The sequence below is a fragment of the Anolis carolinensis genome, chromosome 3, assembly GCF_035594765.1.
Source record: "Anolis carolinensis isolate JA03-04 chromosome 3, rAnoCar3.1.pri, whole genome shotgun sequence".
Classification (NCBI taxonomy): Eukaryota; Metazoa; Chordata; class Lepidosauria; order Squamata; family Dactyloidae; genus Anolis; species Anolis carolinensis.
The window spans coordinates 20,503,921-20,523,541 of record NC_085843.1 but is presented as its reverse complement, the minus strand read 5'-3'; positions in this window follow the sequence as shown (position 1 = coordinate 20,523,541).

Genomic DNA, 19,621 nt, shown 5'->3' with positions numbered 1-19,621 from the left:
GTGACTCACGCAAGTTCACCCAGGAGGTTTCCATTCTGAGTGGGAACTCAAACCCTGGTTTGATCATCATCATAGTCAAACGCTGATGCCACTACTCCACATTGATGCTATCTCTTATTCTATTTGTCTAAAACTTGAACTAGAACAAAAATGAAGACAAAAACAAAATAATTTTCTGTCTTACTTCTGCCCACACTTCAAATCCCTCCACTGGCTGTCACCAATACCCATTCCACAAGAGGTTAAAGATAAAAACTTGGGGAAAGGTATCATGGTAGTAGGACATGGATCCAAAATTTGTACTTTTCAACACATTATTTCATAGGTTCCATGTTGAGCACCAGTAAATTAATATGCATCTAGACCACATTTGGAGAGGTAAAGCCAAATATCAAAGTTGGTCAAACCCTACTATCATAAAGGAATGTCACTCCAAAAAGCAATACTGCTGGTGCATTATGCCACCAGAGATGGCTATATATCACCACTAGTATCAAAGCCAGCATATTTCGATATATCAGCTGCTGGTGACAGTAAGATGGATGGTGTGGTTGTATTCATCTCCTGCTCAAGGTCTTTACAGGTCACAGTGTGACCAGAATCTTGGACTAGAGAAGCCCTCCAGTCCTTCCCTTTTGTGGTTGTTCTCCAGTGTTACAAAAAGTATGTTGCCTCATGCTCTGGTTGAAGAAGTAACCTGACTTGCTTTATTGACTTTGATGAATTTCTGAATCTCTAGCAATATTGGTTCAATACATGCTCCTGGCAGGTTTTATTATTGACTGTCACTCCAGCTTTTCTTATCTGTACTTTCTTAAATGCTTTGCTCAAAAGCAGCTTAAGACTTCTCCACATTTTTCTTTGTTCCTGGGGCTCCTGACAGCAATTGTCAGAATGTTCCCACTTTTTTTCCTAGCTACTCTTGCTGGATCTTTGATTAATAAATAATAAACTAATTTACAATTCCTTTACATTTGTATTTACATAGACTTCTCATTACTTCTTTGCTTTGGAATCTCTTTGATCTCATCAATGTGTTTACTTTAGTACCTTTTTGTGTTCTTTCTTGAAAGCTATCTGCTTGAGTTAGAACGTATTTAATCACACAAATGACATAAGCAGTATAATAATACTACATAAAGTAGTTCATACTAATTAATAAAAGAGGGAGAACTCGTTGAAGAAGCAACTGAATATTACCGAATTGGGAGTGGTCTTCAATGGTGTCTCACTGAATATTGTGATTTAAGTATGTGAGTGGCTGTATTGGACTAATTATTTGAACTCAGCCATAGGTTCCACTACTGTCTTTAAATAATGCTGATAAGACATATGTCCCTTTTATAAAGCATTTGACCAGGGCATCTATTTGCTTTGACAAAAGAAGTTTCCAGATTCAGTCCCCATAATCTCCATGTAGGCCTGCTCTGAAATCCTGGAGTAGCACTGGCAGCAGTAAGCGCCTGGGGCAAGCAGGACAATTGGAGAGACTTTCTTTGCAAAGAAAAAGTTGTAGAAGAAGAGAGAGAGAGAGAAACAATGGGCCATTGGGATGGGATGCCCAAGGCTGAAGCCACCCAAGGAGAAGGCAATACTTAATCGGGGTGAAGGGATGCAAGAGACTACCATCTATTTTTCTCTATTCTCAAGGAGCCCAGCTTTTTTGTGATTCTGATCCTGAAGAAGGAATGAATGAATGAATGAACAAAGTGAGGAAGTCAAAAAAGGGAGAGAGGAAGGAAGTCAATGAAGAGAGGGGGATGGAAGGAAAAAAAGCAAGGGAGGGAGGCCTGAAGAGAGGGGGTCAGTGGAAATTTGAACAGGGACCACATTTGGGCCCCGGGCCAGACTCTGAATATGCCTGCACTATGGCATATGCACATATCTTGAAGACAGGGCCCAAGTCTTTAAAAAAATCATTTCTGTTTTATATACATCTTACAAACAGAGCCTGAGAGTAATTTTACACAATGTTTTTCATATTTTTGTTCATGAAATAAATTAAGATAGTGGATGGTGAGTCAACAGAAAGCAAAAATATGGTGATCTCTGATATCCATGTGAACAATTTCAGATTAGGAGTATTTTGGATTGCAGAATTCTGGATAAGGGATACTTAACCTATACAAACAGAGATCATTCACACTGCAAAATTATAACTGACACTGTTTTAATTGTCATAGCTCCATCCTATGCAATTCTTGGACATAGTTTCTTGTGACCTCAGAGCTCTCTATTAGAGAAAGCTAAACATCTCACAAAACCATAAATCCCAGAATTTCACAGCACTGAGCCATATCAAATAATGTGTCAAACTATTATACCTCTGTAGTGTAGATGCAGCCCAAGTCTCAGGCATCATAGATCACCCACACATTTGATGATAGCAGTGGGATAAGTAGAAACATTGAATGCTACAAACTGGTGGAATGAAACAAAAAAGGTAGAATGTACAGTATTTCCCGGAATGGGACATAACAAACTAGTTAAACAGAAAAAAAAATTCACTGTGCAATATTATATTGCAAGTCCTGCTTACAGACATGAAAGCTGATGGTGTCAGTCTCTGGGGTGCAGAAAGTGCAGGCGAAAATTGTTTGAAGTAAACCGGAAAGTAATTTTCTCAAGCCTTCCCCTCCCCATTTCTGATTGTCATAACTCAAATCCAATGCTAGCCCTTGCTAGACTAATTTATAGTTCTGCAGTCAGCTCTTGTTGCAGAACCTACCGGCATGTTCAAAAAAACTCTAAAAAGGAAAGATTTAAGCCGTTAAATTACTTTTTTTACACTTCCGAGGGTCAGAAAAGGTCAGAGCAACAATATTTCACGCAGCAAAGAGTCTTTACAACCATGTGGCACATTTATGAGAGTGGCTGTCTAGTTTATGTTGAGGGAATTCTGGCAGAATTGGATGTAACTCAGGAAAAGTACAGATGTGTATGTACTGCAGTAAAGAGAGAAATCTCTGGAGCTTTGCAACTAGAAACAAGAAGAGCAAAAGCTAAATAAAATCACTGGGTGTTTTCTATTGGTGATTGAGACCTTTCTCATGTTATCAGGAGTACACCTGTGGGAGGAAAGTGCTGTCTTTCACTTGCAATTGTTACTCCAAATTGCCTATATTTGCAGCTGCCATTGGCAAAAGTACCAAGTGACAGCCAGCAGCCATTTTGGAGGTCAGTGGCCACTGCTACAGCAACAGAAAAATGACACAGGTGAATATCATTCCATTTTTCCCAAACAGTGAAGCAAGTGAAAAGTGAGATGGCAACACTGGCCCATTGAACAATGAGGCTAGTTCTGAATAGGAAACAACCCAAATGTTCACACCATACTAAAGTGTAGCTGCATTTGAGACTCCATTTCAAAGTTGAGTTACCAAGTTAGAAGCCCTGGTCCATTTTTTTGGGAGCCTCCCGAATACAAAAAGGCAGAAATCTGTTATTTCTCTGGGGATGCCAAAAGATCCATTTTCTGTTGGCCCATTATGAGGGGGGATGTTTCCCAGGCTCCCCTTCCCATCATTTTAGACATTTAAGCTGTTTGTTTCTACTCTAGAGGAGAGGCGTTCAGCTGCAAGGAGGCTGCATGTGCTTTAAAGAGGCTTATTACCTGTGTCTACTTTAGAGAAAGGTGCTCGGCTGCAGGCAGGTGAGCACTTTAAGGAGGCTTCTTGTTTAAAGCTTTTTTCTGCTCTAGAGAAGAGGTGCTCGGCTGCAGGCAGGCACATATCTTAAGGAAGATTCTTGTTCTTAAAAAAAACTACTCTAGAGGAGAGGCACTTAGCTGCAGGAGAGGCAGGAGTGTGCTTTCTTTCTCTTAACAGCACCAGCATGCCACGCAGCTTCCAAGAGGCATTTTAAGGAGGCCCAGGGGAAGACCAATGACCTAGGAGCTCAGTGGAGTGTATCCTCCCTAGACTACCTTAAAAATCCCCTGTCTTGCCTGCAAGGCTGCAATCTCCTTTTTGCTTAGGGTTTTGCTTCCTTAAATCAATTTCTACTTTCTACACTAGAGGAGAAGTAGGCTTCTCTTTTTGTTTGCTGGAATTACTATTATTATTAATAATAATATTTTAGAAGTATTACCTGAAGGAGAGGAAGAGAAGGATGATGTCTAACTTTATCACTCCTTCCAAGGAGGTTGTTTCAAGGTCCTGAACTGGTGCCTGGCAGCTGTGACAATCTGGATGAGGGTGAACAAATTGAAATCGAATCCAGGCAAAACAGAGGTACTCCTGTGCTGGATGAGATTACACTCCCCCTGAAGACAATGATTTGCAGCTTGGGAATTCTCCTGGATTCATCATTGAGCCTGGAACCCCAGGTTTGGTGGCCAGGAGAGCATTTGCACAATTAAAACTTGTGTACCAGTTGCGCCTGTACCTTGAGAAGTCAGACTTGGCCATGGGAGTCCACACTCTTGTTACATTCCAAAAAGATTACTGCAATGTGTTCAATGTGAGGTTGCCTTTGAAGACTATTTGGAAGCTTTAAGTAGTCCAATGGTTGGCATCCAGATTTCTCTCCGGAGTGGGGTACAAGGAGTATACAATCCCCTACCCCCTCCTACATCAACTCCACTGGCTTCCAGTCTGCTACTGAGCACAACTGAAAGTGCTGGCTTTGGCCTATAAAGCCCTAAATGGCCCCAGCCCAGCTTACCTATCTGAACATATCTCCTTCCATGAATCATCTTGAAGATTAAAATAGTCTGGGGAGGCCCTTCGCAAGTGCGGTTGATGGGGACAAGAGACAGGGCCTTTTCAGTGATGGCCCCTCAATTGTGGAACTCCCTCCCTAGTGACATCAGATCAGCCCCATCCCTCCTGACCTTTAGGGAAAAACTGAAAATGTGGATGAGGGACCAAGCTATTAGATAATCTATCAGTGCAATATATGAATGTGGAATGGTGCAATGATAATTAGAACGGCCTGGACTATGATATTGGATTATGTGATTTTAATTATTTTAATTGTTGAAATGTTTTCAGTGTTTGTTTTAATGTATATGTTTTATTTGTTGGATATGTGGTGCATGGCATCAAATTGTTCCTTTATGTGCCCTTCTGGGTGAGAAGAATGGGATATAAATATTGCAAATAAATAAATAAGGAAAAGAATTAAAAGATTCAACTGTGATACAGAATAGGGGAGGAGAAGCCAACTTTCATGTCGAACGAGTTTTCATTCTGGGAGGGGGAGCTTCCGGTTATGTGCTTCCAGTGCCGGACAGGTACCAAAAGAAACTGGATCCATGCACAACTCTACTTGATATTTTAAATATAATCCGCAGTTGCATATAGTAGGTCATTCAAATAATTACAACTATCTCTTAGGTATAATAAGTGAGCACACACATATACATATTTAGGTGTAGCATCCTTGCCCTGTGATTTTGCCTCCTCATCCTGAGGACTGTAGAAAGACCAGGGTTTGAAACTCAAGTCCATTCATCCTAACATCTTGGAATCTTAGTTTAAAATGGCCAGATAAGCATACTCCATGTTTGGAGATTTTTTTTTTCTTTTTTGGATTGGAACTCAAAGAATTCACTCAGTATGAGGAATTGTAGCTGAATAAGAGAATTATTCACTTATTTCAACGAAGGTCGAAAAGAAATCAGTGACCCAATGCCTCACTTCAGCAGCTGAAGTAACCTCCTCTGCCCATTCTGACTGTTGGCTCTCATGTTGAATTGTAGGGGTGGGGTGGGGGGGGGCACAGACCACATAACCTTACTTAGGGCACTTCCAGACATAAGTTAAACTCCCTTCAGAGCGGGTTTATGAAACCTGCTCCAAAATGGGTTTAAGTCCCCACACCCAATTTATATTTCAAATATAATATGCTTCTTTACAACTTTTGGTTCAGGATGCAGATGTGTAGGGGTGAAAAAAGCAGATACAAACTACAAGTTAACTTACAGTTTATTTGCACATTATGAGGAAGTGTGTGGTTGAGGTTAGGCTTGTACAAGCCAAATAAATCCCCTATCTGTTTTGGTGTCCCTGGTTTCGTTGGGGGCCACAGTCTATTTCTCAGGAGCCTCCTGAATTCAGGTGGGAGAAATCTGTTTTCACTCTGGGGAGCTGAAATACTTGCTTTCTATCCAGCCCATTATGGAGAGGAATTCCCAGGCTCCCCTTCCAGTCATTTTAGGCATTTAAACTGTTTTACTCTAGAGCAGAGGCACTGCAGGCAGGCTCGTGTGCTTTCTCTCCTGGACCTGCACTCCATACACTCTTTTCAAGGCATTTAAAGGAGGCAAGTTCTTAAAGCTGTTTCTACTTAAGAGGAGACATGTTGTAGGCAGGGCCTGCACCATGCCACTTCCTCTTTCCAAGGCATTTTAAGGAGGTTTCCCACTTCTAGGTAAGGAAGAGTGATGACCTCCTGGAGCTATCCTCCCTGGTCTTCCTGTAAAAAGCCCTCTTTTTTCTTGTCACACTTCAATCTCCTTTCTACTTGGGTTTTAATGCTTCCTTAGAGCTGTTTCTACTTTCTAATAGAAATTTTGTTTGCTGGGATTAATAAAAAAGATCAAACTGTGATGCCAAATATGGAGGAGGAGCCGAGATCAGCTGCCTGGTGGTCCTGTTATGGAGGGGAATCCATGATGGGTGGGCCCCTGCTGTTTCGTGCATCTGAACAACCGAAGAAGCCGGATTGGCTGAAGGAAATGGTTAAAAATGGATCAGCGCACATGTCTAATGGATATTGTTCAATGTTCATGTCCTCCCAATGAAATCTGTGGGTTCTATATGGCTTTCAACCATTTCTGAGGTCTTTCATGTTCCTCCCAAGGCCCCGTACCCTCCCATCCCCATAAAACGGTTGTAAAAAGTACCCCTTAAATGGCACAGACTGGTCCCATGTTATCCATCTAAACAACCCTTTCAACTACCTGAGTCCCCACATATTTACTTTATATTGTGAAAAATAGGCCAAAAAAAACCCCAACATGAAGTACACTTTCATTGTGTGCAGATTTGTATTTACTTGCGATGCAGCTTTCCATTCTGAAAAGTATTGCAGTGAACATTCATAATAGAAGGAAACACACATGCAAATTGTGCTTGTGTAATTTAAAAACAGTTTTGTGTGTATGTCTTTTAAAAAGGATTAGGGAAATTGCTCTTATATCATCATAAAATATTTTATTCACAAATGGGATAGACTAAAATTTATAATATAAAGAAATATGCATACAAAACTGTGTTTATGTAATTTAAATGCAGTTTTATGGGTGGAGTTTTTAGAAAGGATTGAAAGCAATTCCTATTATATCAGCACAACATATTTTATTCAAAAAGTGGGGTACTGTGAAACTGAGTACAAACAGATTAATCTGGGTATGCTGTGGAAACACTGAAAATGGTACATCACTGTACTAGTAAAGATATTAAGGTTTTGCATTTATTTATTCATTCATATAAGATGATCTTTTCACAAGTTTGAAAGTTTGGCCCAGAAGTATCATATATACTCAAGTATAAACCGACCTGAATGTAAGCTGAGGGCCCTAATTTTACCACAAAAAACTGGGAAAACTTATAAGACAAGGGTGGGAAATGCAGCAGCCACTAGTAAATTTCAAAAATAAAAATAGGTACTAATAAAATTACATTAATTGAGACATCAGTGGGTTAAATGTTTTTAAATATTTACATAAAACTGTAATTTAAGATAAGACTGTCCAACTCTAATTACCTACATACTCATGTATATATGGTTATATAAATGAAGGATCATTTTTATTATTGTGCTTCTTGCATTACTAATCTTCAATCCCCTACCATCTTGTGGCTAAATGCCCCTGAAAGCCAAAGACCAGCAGTTATTGGTTCAGCGATATTCCATGTTGCATTTAATGTTAATGTTAAGCACATACTGGAAACCTTTGTCCCAAAGAGTTTATTGGAATCATCGTCAATGCTGGTCCAAATCAATGAGCAGCCCACACACATTATGAATTTTATAGATGCTACTCTGTATATTCATCCACTATTGACTACATATAAATCAGTTAAATCATACCTTTAGAGGCAGTAACTTTATAGCTCAGACATAAAGGCTCCAAAGTTTCAGCTGTTAACAACCGTGGCTGGATTCCCAATGTGATTGCTTGGAAATGGGTGAACTTCCTGGTACCAACAGATCAATAAAAAATGAAGCAAGAAGAGAGACAATGTTAGTGGATTTCAACCCAAAACAGAGAAGAATTTTGGGGATTGTAGTTAAGGAAGTGCAGCACTGAAAAAGAGAAAAGGTAAGCTTCCATTATCATTGTATTATTCTGTCAATAAACATTTTCTTATCATAGACTGCATTGTGCCCTTCTCTTGCTATGCCTCATTTCTGGCTCAGTGGTCTCTTTTCATTCTCAGTTTTTTTAGATTGACCTGACAATATCAGGTCATACAGAAGCCCATCCTCAAGCATGCAGGAGTACATGGTGTACAAGTAGCAGCCAGGAATTGGTAAACATAAGTATTGTGTCAAAGCTGATTTCCCAAATGTGGCTGAATGTGACTGAATTTGCTAACAGGTTGTGTTTGCCTTGACTGAAACAGGCGTACCAGATGTGTAGCAGCCAGGTAGAGTCAATGCTTGAGGGAAGATGGATTACACTTCTAAAACAGAACTTACCTGCTAGTTCTGGGGTGGGCATGAAGTTCAAAAGAAAAGCAAAAGTCTGCCTTGGGCCTTGCATAAGCAGTAAGATGAGTAAATAAACATCTCATTTCACTGGGGAGTCAGTGTTATTTTTATTCCTGTAGAAGCAGAGCTGTTTGTCCACATTGCACTATGATAACAGCTTTATATTAGTAGTAGTATGTTTATGTTTATTTATATGTCACCTTTTCTTTCTACAACAAAGACTCCAAGCAGCATACAATAAAACCAATGCAATAAAATTTAAAACCTAAAAGTAAACAAACATTAAAACAGAATTAAACATTAGCAGTATTAAAAACAATAGGTTATGATTCTTAAAACTGGTTAAAAACTTATTCAGATCTAAAAATTCAGCATCCCATGACTTGATTTTAAAAACCTGGTATAAACTACCATGGTTTTATTCTATAGAATCCTAGATAAAAGGAAAAGGGGGTGGATCAAGGTTATGTTCTGTCCGCCCATCTCCCGTCACCACTGCTGGACAGCCATAGAACTCCAGAAGAGCTCTGACCATTGTAGGTGCCCCTGTTGACATCAACAGAGGCACCCACATAATCAGGGAGGACGGGATAATGTCCCCATCTTCTCCCTGGTCACATTGAGGGGCCCTGCTGATGTCAGTATGGGAGGGGAGCAAGGCAACCAGGAGCTCTCCTGGAACTCTGTGGCTGTCTGGCAGTACAGCCAAATTGGTAGACCTTACAAACAATTTTTATTACTATCATAGATCACTTACTTTCCCCTTGCTTTGCTGAATGGGAAAATGACTAGACCTTATAGGCTCCGCCCCACTACCACTACGGATCAGACACTGTGTGTATGTGGCTGCTTCTGGAGCCAGTCTGGATTAATGCTACTCTGGACTGACCATAGATTTGGCAGCCAATATTGCAAAGCCCAAAGTGCTATAATTATATTGTATGAGTACATCCCCAAACTAATGGGGATCTATACCAGGAGAATGGTAGAATATAAATGAAATAACATAATATAACATAAAGTCAAATAAGTGTTCACTTGGGCTTGGTCACACTTTTAGGGGACAGAATTTTGCCAATATAGAATATCTGCGGACTGGTAAGGTGGCAATTTGCAACTCTCTGCATCCCAGAAAAAACAAAAACAAAAAAAATAGATATGGGTTATGAAATTTCATTCTAGAATTCAGAGTAAGTAAAATCCTTAAATGCCCTATTTTTTTTCGTGTCAGGAGCAACCTGAGTTGCTTCTGGAGAGAGAGAATTGCCCGTCTGCAAGGATGTTGCCCAGGGGACGCCCGGAAGTTTTGATGTTTTACCATCCTTATGGGAGGCTTCTCTCATGTCCCCGCATGGAGCTAGAGCTGATAGAGAGAGCACATCTGCGCTCTCCCCAGGTGGGATTCGAACCTGGCAGCCTTCAGGTCAGCAACCCAACCTTCAAGTCACAAGGCTTTTATCCCCTAGGCCACCGGAGGCTCCTATGACCTGAAGAGAAGTGAATGAGTGAAAAAACAGGACAGAAAGGAGGTAAGACAAAGGATGTAATCGCAGATGGTGCAAGATATTATTTGCTATCTGAGTCAAAGGATCTCAATCTCCTTATGGAAAGGGACTTGATTGGTAGTTGAATCATCTATATATATATAAAAGGGTAATGAAATTTCAGCCTAGGACAAAACAACAAAACTACACATCCAAGAAACACTAAACTTGGCAGCACAACCCCTCATCCATGCCTCTACGTTCATACAACAAAAAGAAAAGAAAAATAAAGTCCTAATTAAAGGGAGAGGAATAATTGCTTTCATCCAACTGCTGCCAGTTAGAAGGCTAAGCTCTGCCCACTTGGTCTCCTAGCAACCCACTCACCCCAGGGGACAGGCAGTGATAGGCCTCACGTAGGCCTCTTCCACACTGCCTATAAAATACAGATTATCTGATTTCCCATACCACCATACTTCGCCACAGCAATGCATGGCCGGGCACAGCTAGTAACTTAATATAGTACAACCCCCATATCCATGGGATAGACATTTCCAAATTTCATGTAGATACACAAAACCATAGATAATAACAGGCCCGATTGAAATAAAACCAACAACATGATTTTTAACATGCTTGGTTGAGATGTATTTTGTGCATTTTAGTTGGCCAATAAAGGTATCACTCTTTTGTGGAATATTGGATTTTGTTGTTAATATTTGTGTCAAAAACATGCAAATGTGAGTAGATCAATAGGTACCAGTCCGGTGGGAAGGTAATGGCGCTCCACACAATCATGTCAGCCACATGACCTTGGAGGTGTCTATGGACAACACCGGCTTTTCGTAGAATCATAGAATCATAGAATCATAGAATAGTAGAGTTGGAAGAGACCTCATGGGCCATCCAGTCCAACCCCCTGCCAAGAAGCAGGAAATCGCATTCAAAGCACCCCCGACAGATGGCCATCCAGCCTCTGCTTAAAAGCCTCCAAGGAAGGAGCCTCCACCACAGCCCGGGGGAGAGAGTTCCACTGTCGAACAGCCCTCACAGTGAGGAAGTTCTTCCTGATGTTCAGGTGGAATCTCCTTTCCTGTAGTTTGAAGCCATTGTTCCGTGTCCTAGTCTGCAGGGCAGCAGAAAACAAGCTTGCTCCCTCCTCCCTATGACTTCCCTTCACGTATTTGTACATGGCTATCATGTCTCCTCTCAGCCTTCTCTTCTGCAGGCTAAACATGCCAAGCTCTTTAAGCCGCTCCTCATAGGGCTTGTTCTCCAGACCCTTAATCATTTTAGTCGCCCTCCTCTGGACGCTTTCCAGCTTGTCAACATCTCCCTTCAACTGTGGTGCCCAAAATTGGACACAGTATTCCAGTTGTGGTCTGACCAAGGCAGAATAGAGGGGGAGCAGGACTTCCCTGGATCTAGACGCTATTCCCCTATTGATGCAGGCCAGAATCCCGTTGGCTTTTTTAGCTGCTGCATCACATTGTTGGCTCATGTTTAACTTGTTGTCCACGAGGACTCCAAGGTCTTTTTCGCACACACTGCTGTCAAGCCAGGCGTCCCCCATTCTGTATCTTTGATTTCCATTTTTTCTGCCGAAATGAAGTATCTTGCATTTGTCCCTGTTGAACTTCATTTTGTTAGTTTCGGCCCATCTCTCTAGTCTGTCAAGATCATTTTGAATTCTGCTCCTGTCTTCTGGAGTGTTAGCTATCCCTCCCAGTTTTGTGTCGTCTGCAAACTTGATGATCGTGCCTTCTAACCCTTCGTCTAAGTCGTTAATAAAGATGTTGAACAGAACCGGGCCCAGGACGGAGCCCTGCGGCACTCCACTTGTCACTTCTTTCCATGATGAAGATGACGCATTGGTGAGCACCCTTTGGGTTCGTTCGCTTAGCCAATTGCAGATCCACCTAACCGTAGTTTTGTCTAGTCCACATTTTACTAGTTTATTTGCCAGAAGGTCGTGGGGGACTTTGTCGAAGGCCTTACTGAAATCCAGGTAGGCTACATCCACAGCATTCCCTGTATCGACCCAACTCGTAACTCTATCGAAAAAAGAGATCAGATTAGTCTGGCATGACTTGTTTTTGGTAAATCCGTGTTGACTATTAGCAATGACCGCATTTGTTTCTAAGTGTTCGCAGACCACTTCCTTGATGATCTTTTCCAGAATCTTGCCTGGTATCGATGTGAGGCTGACTGGACGGTAATTGTTTGGGTCGTTCTTTTTTCCTTTCTTGAAGATGGGGACCACATTCGCCCTCCTCCAATCTGCTGGGACTTCTCCCGTTCTCCAAGAACTCTCGAAGATAATTGCTAGTGGTTCTGAAATAACTTCCGCTAATTCCTTCAATACTCTTGGATGTAGCTGATCTGGCCCTGGGGACTTGAATTCGTTTAGAGAGGCCAGGTGTTCCTGGACAACTTGTTTCCCTATTTGGGGTTGGAGTTCCCCCAATCCTTCGCCCATTCCATGTTGCTGAGGTTGAAGATGGCTTTCTTTTTGTGAGAAGACCGAGGCAAAGAAGGTATTGAGCAGTTCTGCCTTTTCCCTGTCCCCTGTCGCCATCACCCCATCTTCTCCTTGCAGAGGCCCTATCGCCTCCTTTTTCTTCCTTTTTCTACCAACGTAAGCAAAAAAGCCTTTTTTGTTGTTTTTTATGTCCCTGGCAAGCCTGAGCTCATTTTGTGCTTTAGCCTTGCGAACCTTTTCCCTACAGGTGTTGGCTATACGTTTGAATTCTTCTTTGGTGATTTCTCCCCTTTTCCACTTCTTGTGCATGTCACTTTTGAGCTTTAGCTCAGTTAGAAGTTCTTTGGACATCCATTCTGGCTTCTTTGCACTTGTCTTATTTTTCTTCTTTGTTGGCACTGTTTGCATTTGCGCCTTGAGTATTTCACTTTTGAAAAACTCCCATCCATCCTTAACTCCCTTGTTTTTTAATATTGGTGTCCATGGAATGCCGCTCAGTAATTCCTTCATTTTTTGGAAGTCAGCTCTCTTAAAGTCGAGAATGCGTGTTTGACTTGTCTTAGTTTCAGCATTCCTTTGTATTGCAAACTCCAGGAGCACATGGTCACTTGCCCCTAAGGATCCAACCACTTCAACTGTATTGATCAGGTCTTCCACATTTGTTAAGATTAGATCAAGAGTTGCTGATCCTCTTGTTGCCTCTTCTACCTTCTGGACCATAAAGTTGTCTGCAAGGCAAGTGAGGAATTTGTTGGACTTTGTACTCTTGGCTGAGTTTGTTTTCCAGCAGATATCGGAATAATTGAAATCGCCCATGACTACTATATCTCTTCTTTGTGCCTGTTTGGTCAGCTGTTGACAGAAGGCTTCATCAAGTCCTTCATCCTGACTCGGAGGTCTGTAGTAGACACCCACAACAAGATCTTTTTGAGTCCCGGTTCCCTTGATTCTTATCCAGATGCTTTCTAGCTGGTTTCCCAGATTACAGTCTTGCATTTCTTCTGCAACGTAACTGTTTTTGACATATAAAGCTACTCCCCCTCCTCTCCTTTTTGTTCTATTTCTGTGAAAGAGGTTATAGCCCTCAATGGCTACATTCCAGTGATGGGAGTCATTCGGCTTAGAAATAGAGATGAGCACCAACCTCCAGAGTCAGACATGACTAGACTTAACATCAGGGGAAACCTTTACCTTGTATTAGATTCTGAACTAGCATATCACACTTGTCAATTCAATAGGAACAGTTGTTAGGCTGCCATTGCTGTTCCATAGCATTTGCTTCTCATGATGGTCATGTCACTTTTCCAAATGGTAATACTGGAAGCAATTGCTCTCACTGCATCAGAAGCATTAAATGTAAAGATTAACCCAGGAAAGTAAGAGTCAGTAGAAATTTGAGCCACAGCTCTCCCTAAAGCACTTCAGGCAGTTGCTAGAAGAACTTAAGAATAGCTTCTCTCTGATCTGTTTTTGTATCGTCTTGCATTGGGGGATAAGACTAATCTTTTCTCCTTTGAAAATTGTTTGCTTTGGTGGGAATTGCTTTTTTGAGTATTGCTTTTGAGATGTGCTTCAGATTGATACAAGTAGAGAAAGAAGGACCAAGATACAGGGAAAGAGTGAAAGATATTTATTGTATTTTGGTTGGTACTTCTTTGATGTAAGGTTTCTTTTTTCTTTTCTTCTTTCTTTTCTTCTTTACCAGCTGAGATATTTACCTGGAAAATTTATATAATGAGCAAGCAGGTAATCTATGTGAGTTATCAATAACATAAAAGCAAATCCTTCACCATATGCAATATAAAACAAGAGAGAATTAATTTTGATTTCTCCCAGTTCTTCATTTTTGCAGCCTTTAGTTTAGTTATCACATTCCCTTTTTGCATTAGTTTGCTTTTAAAAAAAGAAAAGAAATCTTCACAGAATTTTTGTATGCATTTTTACTAATAGGCCATTTGGGAGAATTTGAAGAAATTTCACTGATATCTTAATGATAGTCAAGATGGGTTATCTCAACATGACAAGAAAGCCTATTGAGGATTCCTAACCAAGCCCCTGAGAAACCTTGCCTCCAGCATCAAAATGAGGCATCAAGCACATAGTTTTCTTTGCAACTTGGCAATGTGCATAGTTTATGCAAAAGTTTTTAATGCCCTTTTCACTTTGTGAAGATAAGTACACACACAGTGAGTAAAAGAGGCATTTATACTTTTTAATAGTCGAAGCAATGAGGCAGTAGGCATCATAGTTTTAAAAGTTACATGTTTACAGAATTGCAGAAATGTGCAAATTCTCTCTGAGAGAGACAAGAACAAATCCTTGTCACCTCTCAGAAAGGTGAAATATTTCATGTTCTCATTTAGCATATGTGTATGAAACAAGTTAATATCCTTTCCATCTAAATCAGGGGTGGCAATACAGACTTAATTTTCTATATCCACAACCTCATTTCAAAAGCTCTATGCAAGTTCATACAAGTCCACAGGAAGAGATTTTTTTTCAGATGTCCCTCTTTGAGATAGAAAACAGCAAGAAAATAAGAAGTTACAATGTATTTATGTATTTGTGTATGTATGTAGGTATTTATTTATTTATTTGGTTGATTGGCTGAGTGGTTGATATCCTGTCTTTTTCCTTTCACAGGACCCAAGGCAGCCTACAGCATTTGAAAATCAAGTTACAGTTAAACACAATTTATGCAAAAAGTGAAAATTAAATAACTGCACAATTAAAAACACAATGTAAACAATATAATATCACTGAACATAATAAATTAGGAGAATACAAAACATCACAGATCCTTTCTATTACATAGATCAGACATCCTCAAACACCAGCCCTCCAGCTGATTGTGCCTCTAGCTCCCAGAATTCCTAACCATTGCCCAAACAGCTGCAATTTGAGGATATCTGACATAAATCTTCAACCAAAGGCTGTCCTGGATATAAATGTTTTAGCTTGTTAGCAAAAGAAAAGATGAGAGTGGGGTCAAACAAATCTCCCAAGAGAGGGACTTCCACAATCTGGGAGCAGCCACTGAAAAGGTTCTCTCTTAGGTCCTCATGAAACATGCCTTTGATGGTGGCAGAACTGAGAGAGTCTTACTCCAAAAATCTTAATACTTGGGCAGACTCATTAGAGAGGAGATAGCATGGATCCAAGACAAGTTATAAGCATCTACTAAAACCAGTTACTCTTTTCTTGCAATGAAGGGGCAGCAAATGTGATTGAAAAGCAACATGATGTCTGACAGCCATGGTGAGATGCACCTTTTTTGGTGTAACTAGTAATATTTTTCAGTTTTTCTAAACATTTCTAGAGTAATCTTAGGCAGAACTTTTCATGTTTTGTGCCCCAGTCTTCTTAATTCTAAGTTGATTTTTAAAAATTGTAACATAATGGCTGGAATCCCTTTGCAAAGGAATTTACATATGCAGTTCAACTTTTTTAGCCATTGGATGTATTCAATTCATAGTAATATCAGAGGAGTTCACAAATATAAATGTTTTCCCTTTCTAACTAACAATAAATCATATTGTTAGAGACAATAGGCAGGGAATTCAATTCATAGTAATATCAGAGGAGTTCACAAATATAAATGTTTTCCCTTTCTAACTAACAATAAATCATATTGTTAGAGACAATAGGCAGGGAATGCTACGGATGGAGCATATCTTGATTTCAGTAATGCCTTTGACAAGGCTCCCCATGACATTCTTGCAAACAAACTAGTCAAATGTATGCTAGTCGGCAATGCTACTATTAGGTGGATCTGTAGTTGGTTTAGCAACCGAACCCAAAGTGACTGCTCACCAGTGGTTGCTCTTCATCCTGGAAAGAAGTGACTAGTGGAGTGTCACAGGGTTTGGTTCTGGACCCAGTTCTGTTCAATATCTTTATTAATGTCTTAGATGAAGGTTTAGAGGGTGTGCTTATCAAGTTTGCCAATGACACCAAATTAGGAGGGATTGCTAATACCCCAGGGGACAGGATCAGAATTCAAAATGACCTTAACAGGTTAGAGAACTGGGCCAAAAGTAACAAAATGAATTTCAACAAGGACAAATGTAAGATGTTGTGCTTCAGGCAGAAAAAATGAAATGCAAAGATACAGAATGGGTTCAACAGCAGTCCATGTGAGAAAGATCTTGGAGTCTTGGATTCATGGACAACAAGTTGAAAATTAGCCAGCAGCTTAAAAATACAATGGGATTTTGGGCTGCATCAAAAGGATTATAGTGTCTAGATTGGGGGAAGTCATGGTGCCTTTGTATTCTGCTTTGGTTAGATCTCACCTGGAATTCTCTCCCTTCTCAGCGTCCTTGCTGGGGGAAATACTTTGTTTGGAGGTGTTAGCTGGCCCTAATGGTTTCCTGTCTGGAATTCCCTTGCTTTCAGAGTGTTGCTTTTTATTTACTGTCCTGATTATAGAGATTGTATTGTTTTGTTTTATTATACCACAGTAATTTTTATATATTATATTTATAATCTTATATTATTTGCTTTGAACTGGATTATATGAAGCCCATTCTATACAACTGTATAAAATCCACACTGAACTGGATTATATATCAATGTGGACTCAAGATAACCCAGCTCAAAGCAGATACTGTGGATTATATCTGCCTTGGCATTCTGGGTTTTATAACTGCGTGGAAGGGCCTTGAGTCTACAATGTCATATCATCGAGTTCAAATCAGATAATCTGTATTTTATCAGCAGTGTGGAAGAGGCTTAAGTGAGGCCTAACTCTGCCTGTCACCATTGTGACTGAGTGGGTTGCCAGGAGACGAAGGGGGCAGGGCCTAAAGGGGACAGGGCCTATCCTTCTGACCGGCAGCCAGGGAGAAAACAGCTATTCCATATCTTCTAATTTGGACTATATATTTTTTTTTGTTTGAAAGACATATATTGGATGACTATGTCTTTTGTGGCCAAATTTGGTGTGATTGGATTCAGTAGTTTTATTGTTGACTCCATAGTAAAAACACACATTACATTTTTATATGTATAGATTACTTTTAATAGTCAATTGTCTACACTCTGGTGAAACCTTAAAAAGCACATCTTCACACTCTGGTGAACTACTCCCAGAGGAATTTAATCCCCAAAAGAAAGAAAGTTCCCTACTCCTGTTTTAGAACAACTGAAACAAGGAAGAAGCTTTGAAATGTTCCCAGCAACCATGACAATTTTCTATTCACAGAAGTAGATATTACCAAAAAGAGTAAAGGCGTACCAGTATTCCTCCAATGCTTCAAAGTAAGTGTCCATGTCTGATAGAAGTCTCCTCCACTTTAGAAGCTCACAAATGACATTACAGAATTGATCTTTCTATCAGAGCATATAAATGGTGAATCACCCATCAATGGCCAAAGGCATTAGAAGGGCGAGAAAATAGACTTTCTTTCTAGCAGTAAATAAATGGTAATGCCTATAAAAAGCAAAGCATATAGCAAGGTTGGGTGTTGCATTAAAAGAAACTGACAGCAAATCTTTCTTCTGTTCTTGGTGTTCAACCCCAAAATAAAATGGTCAGATTTTGTGTTGCTTATAATAAGCTCAACATTATAGCAAATAGCCTCCATAGCTTTTCCTTTACAATAGGAAAAGCAACTGGAGGTAAAACAGGACCTACAGTGAACAGTTCAGGCGCTTTAATATAATATTTAACTAGCATGAAGTAGTTTGAGTATTGTTCTAGCACTCTGTGCGAACAGGTTTTGAATCCCTGCTTGGCTATGGAAACCCACCAGGTGATACTGGGCAAGTCACACTCTTTCAGCTTCAGAGGAAGGCAATGGTAACACCCTTCTGAAAAAAATATTGCCAGGAGAAAACAGTGATAAGTTCATCAAATCAGAAAAGGCTTGAAAGTTCAACAATGGCAGCACACACTGTGAAGCACAGAAACTGATACTAAACTACCTGACAAAAACTTTAATGTTAAAATATAGTAGCTGGAATCCTTTCTTCATTTTGTCATGTCAGTTTGGGTTACTAAACCACAACAGAAGGCAAGGATATCGCTAATATAGTAGTAATAACCCATCCCGCAATGCTATTGTGTAACATTAGGTCAGACCACAGCAGTGGGCAAGAACTGCAAGTTGTTACTGGTACCATGTCCTGCTGCATCTTCAAATAGAAAAGAAACCTAAATAGTACTGCAAGTTGTTACTAGTACGACAACCTGCTAAATCTTCAAATAAAAAAGAAATCTGACTACTGCAAGTTGTTACTGGTACAATGTCCTGCTGTATCTTCAGACTGAAAAGCAAAAAAAGCTGAAGCTTGGTGATATAAAGCAAATTCTACACATGTAGAAGGTCCCAAGTTCAGACTCTGGGATCCCTGGTAAAAAATGCAAAAAGAGCAGGGCTGAGCCTACCACAAGAAAAGACAAATTATGCAAAAGTGACATATTGGAAGTAGGAGTAAGTTGCAGATATACTGCTAACTTCAGGAAATAATGCTTCTGGAACATGGCCCGGAAAACTCACAGCAACCCAGATCTTGCTCTTTTCATTGTTGCTTTATTACTTCAGGGAACTACTTCTGTGGAGCAAGAAGAGGAGTGGTCCCAAAGCAATGTATTGTTCCTTGGAGCCACACACTGACCACAGGAAGAAAGACAACTAAGTCCAAACACCTTTTTTGCATTTTTATACTATTCTTATACCCTGCCCTTCTCAACCCTGAAGGGGACTCAAGGCAGCTGTACAAATAGGCCTTAAATCGTACAATTAAAATACGCATTAAAATTAAAATTAAAACTAATAGACATTAAAACATTTAAAAACATTACATTCACTATTAAAACCAGGCCATTCACAATCGTGCATGGTAGGTGGGGACTTCCTGGGATTAGGTCATCGTGTCTATAGTTCCAGAGGGAAATGTTATCTATAATGCCTTGACTGAGAAAGGGATCTTTAGACCAAAACATCCAGAAAGGATTTTCAAATGAGAAGGGAGTGGAGAAGGAGCT